This window comes from Cibotium barometz, chromosome 37, assembly GCF_041138505.1.
Source record: "Cibotium barometz isolate CiBa-2024 chromosome 37, ASM4113850v1, whole genome shotgun sequence".
Taxonomy (NCBI): Eukaryota; Viridiplantae; Streptophyta; class Polypodiopsida; order Cyatheales; family Cibotiaceae; genus Cibotium; species Cibotium barometz.
This window is the reverse complement of record NC_141082.1, coordinates 14,951,109-14,955,520: the sequence shown is the minus strand read 5'-3', so window position 1 is coordinate 14,955,520 and position 4,412 is coordinate 14,951,109.

The following is a 4,412-nucleotide window of genomic DNA, read 5'->3' as shown; positions in this document are numbered from 1 at the left end:
CCTATTTTTTTACTAATATATCTTAATTTTTAACTAATAAACCCTGTACTTAGTCAACTCTTCATCTTATGTGAGAATTTACTCATTTTTGGGGTATTTTATTATATTCTTTGCATTTTTGTCATCCCAACACTTGGATTAATCCTATTGGATGTTTGGAACCTTATTTACCTTAATCTTATTGGACGTTTGGAACCTTATTTACCTTAATCCAAAATTTTCTGAAAATGTGGATCCTTAGGCTAAGGTCTCTTATACACATATTCAATTAATTCCTAATGCACATTGGAAAGTTCATTTTGAACTTGTGTTTTAGGGGAATTCATTTTAGATATTAGGAGAATTTTTATATCCAAAAATATCTCAATTTTGAATTATCTCTCTCTAGACATTTTCTCTGTCTAGGCCAAAACTGGGTAAAACAAGATCTTTTTCCATTTCTGAGGGGGGATGATTACAAGAGACAGAAGGGGAGGTTCTTACACCTTTACATCTCAAAAGCTGGAGGGAGGAATCTTACAATGCTCCTATTATGTTGCTCCGCAATTTGGATCCTTGGGACGGGGACTTTGTAACGGTACCAGACTGATATGTAAGCAATTTCACTCAAATGCACTCTTTACATCCATCTGATGTAAAGACCATTGCTTTGGCGCAGCCATTGCTATCACAACTCTCACTGTTGCCATCTAGGCAACTGGGCTGAAAGTTTCCTCATAAATCAATGCCATATGTCTGCGCATATCCTTTGGCTACCAATCTAGCCTTGTACCTGCTTATGCTTCCATCACTGTTATGTTTTACTTTGTATGCCCACTTGCATCCAATGGCTTTCTTGCCTTTAGGCAATTGCACTAAATCCCAAGTCTCATTTCCATATAGTGCATCCATCTCCTCATCCATAGCTTTCTCCTAACACACATTTTCAACAGCCTCATCAATGCATGTGGGCTCTACAACCTGTACAAATTTTGCCATGTATGCATAGTGATATGCCACATAACCATCATAGGTAAACCTCTGCACAGGATTCTTAACTCTTTTATATCTTTGCAGCTTTGCATTCATGGCTTCCATAGCCTTCTTTACACCAGGTGTTCTCATACCTGGTATCCCAAGATCCTCATCAAGGCTCATCTCTGAGCCACTAGACTCTCCATCAACATGAGAATGCCCTGCAGAAATGTCAGGCATACTAAGGGGCTCAATCACTTTCTCTTTGTCTTTATGTGATGTACTAATCACATTTGTAGGACTAGTATTATGACATAGCCTACCATTCCATGGTCTATCAACTAAACCACTAGATGAGGACTCTTCTGGTCCACTCAAAGACTATGATTGCTAACTTGCATTCTGTGCAACCACATTTCCACTCACATCAGCCCCAACAACAGCTTCTTTTTCAGCAGCATACCAGCTGCTCATCTCTTCAAAAACAACATCCCTGCTTACCTTCAACTCACGTGTAGCAGGGTTATAACACCTGTATCCCTTTTGCTCAAGGGAATACCCAATAAACACACATTTTTTAGCTTTTGGATCCAGCTTAGTTCTCAGCTCATCTGGCACATGCACATATGCAATGCATCCAAAGACTTTCAGATGAGACAAATCAAGTTTTCTGCCCAGTAAACCTCTCCTCTGGAGTTACATCATGTATGGCTGCAGTTGGAGTCCTGTTCATGATGTAAACTGCTGTAGAAACAGCCTCAGCCCAATAGCTATGCGGCATATTCTTCTCTCCCATCAATGCTCGCGCAATCTCAGCAATGTGCCTGTTTTTCCGCCCAGCAACTCCATTTTGCTGTGGAGTGTATCTGCATGTAAATTGTCTCCGAATACCATTCTTCTTCAAAAATTCAGAGAACTCATTGGAGAAGTACTCTCCCCCTCCATCTGACCTTAGGCACTTTACATATTTCCTTGTTTGCTTTTCAACCATAACTCTGAAATTCTGAAAATGAGTGAACACCTCACCCTTCTCCTTCATGAAGTATACCCACACTTTCCTTGTGTGGCCATCAATAAATGTCACATAATACCTGTAGGCTCCCATAGACATGGTCTTCGTAGGATCCCATACATCTAAATGCACAACATCTAGTGCATTTCTTCTCACATTTCTATCACGTGGAAATACATGCTTTGTTTGCTTTCCAAATTGACATGCTTCACATATTTTCTGCATACCTTCAACTTTAAACTTTGGTAGCCCTGTCACAATTCCTTTAGTCTGCAAAGACTTAATTCTCTACATATTCACATGTCCAATTCTTTTATGCCAAATGTCTATATTTGCAACAATTCCTGAACCATTTTCAAACATTACAGCACTCACTTCAGGCATGTTTACATTCAATGTAAACATTTTGCCCACTCTGTTGCCTTTTGCAACCAACTTGCACTTGTCTTTAAAGTCTTTAACATAACAACCATCCGGATTAAACCAAACCTGCAAACCCTGCTCAATCATCTGGCCAACTGAAACCAGATTCTTTGTTATGTTTGGAACATGAAGTACATCTGCAAGGTACTTCACTTTACCATCCTGCATAGACAATGGCACATCTCCGACATGGGCAATTAGATGAGCAGTGTCATCCCCTGTTTCCACAAAACCTGGTCTTTCAAGGTTTTTCATCTCTTTGAACCACTCCCCATGACTTATCATGTGGTTCGAAGCACTTGAACCAACGTACCATACATCATCTTTATGTGCTGCTTCAACATTTTCAGACATGGCATTAACGACATGCTGCATAACAAACAACCTTTCATTATCCTCATTGTTTCTACTCGAGGATGCATAGTTGTTTTACTGTAATTTCCCATTTTGCATGTCAGCCTGCTTCTTATAACAATATGCCTGCACATGTCCAGGCTTACCACAATAAAAGCATCCACGTGTATCATTATACTGCCTTTGCCAATTTCCACGACCTCTTTGACTCCCCCTGCCTCTGAATTGGCCTCTTCCTCCTGCGTGTTGTTGTTGTTGTGAATTCTAGGACTATTGTTGTTGCTGCTACTGCTGGCCATAATTCTGATTACCTGTTCGGCCACCTCCTTGGCCGCGTCCACGGCCTCCTCTACCTTGTCCTCTTCCTGAATTTGTGTAGAAGGCCTATTGCTCTGAACTGTTTTTGTTTTGTGAAGACTTTTGGTCTTCACCCAAGATCTTCTCTTCTATAATCAACATAGACACCAAATATGTGAAATTGGGAATGTTTTCCCGAGTTTGAATAGACGTCTTGAACACCTTGTATTGTGGCTCGAGACCATGTAGACAGACGGAAACCTTATCATCATCATTTACTGAAACACCAATAGATGCAAGGGATTCCACAATACCCTTGATCTTCAATGCATAGTCATTCACAAACATACTCTTTTTCTCCATAGTATGAAGTTCATTCTTCAACTGTATCTTCCATGCCTTGGTATTCGTTTCATAGAGTTTTACCAAGGTGTCCCATGCCTCCTTGGGGGACTTGGCATCCTGTATGTGCCCAATCATGGTGTCCTATATACTGATAGAGAGCCAATACATAACTTTTCTGCCTCCTTGGTTCCAATCCTTGAAGTCTTTCACATCTGCAGCAGTCGGATTGATCTCTGGTATCTCCGGTGCCTCTTCATGCTCACCTTCTATGTAGTCCCAGTAACCCTTTCCCATCAGGAAATTTGTCAACCTGAACCTCCAAGCATGGAAGTTGTTTTTATCAAGCTTCTCAGCAACAATCTGGTTTATGCCATCATTTGACATCTTGCCAGACACACAAATTTACTAGAAACAGCACTCTGGTTTGTCCTACACAAACTGTTGTATTTTCTGTAATGATACTGTATTACACTCAAATGTCACAACGAGTGACCTCAATGTGCATACATACACCCAATGGCAACTGTTAACCTCCTTGCAGCACACACAATGTCTGCACAACCAATCTCTCTTCCTGTAGTTCTTAAAACAGAGTCCTGCACAGAATTGATGACTTACCCGCCGCAGTGCTCGAAATCGCCTACTTTCTGAAAAACAGAGGTCCTAACACGTCCAAAACGCGTTTTCGGCCCAAAAAACATTGTCCAATAAGACTATATAGTTTCCCTATAACTTTACTCCTGCGAAGAAAGATCCTCAATCAGAGATCGTTTGCCGGTGGCTCCGACAAGGGTGTAGTCGCCAACACAAATAGGGAAGAGTAGTTGAAGCTCTTACCCTCGTATCGCTTCTTGTTCTTCTCTTGCTTGCAGCTCAGCCCTTAGCATGAACCAGGCTCTGATACCATGAAAAGATGTAGGGGAGAAGAGAGCTTGAGCTCTTGCAAGCACACACACACTCACAAAACCCTAAAAGGGAACACACAAGGTGAGAGGCTGAAAATCTTCTTCTCTTCACTCAACACTCA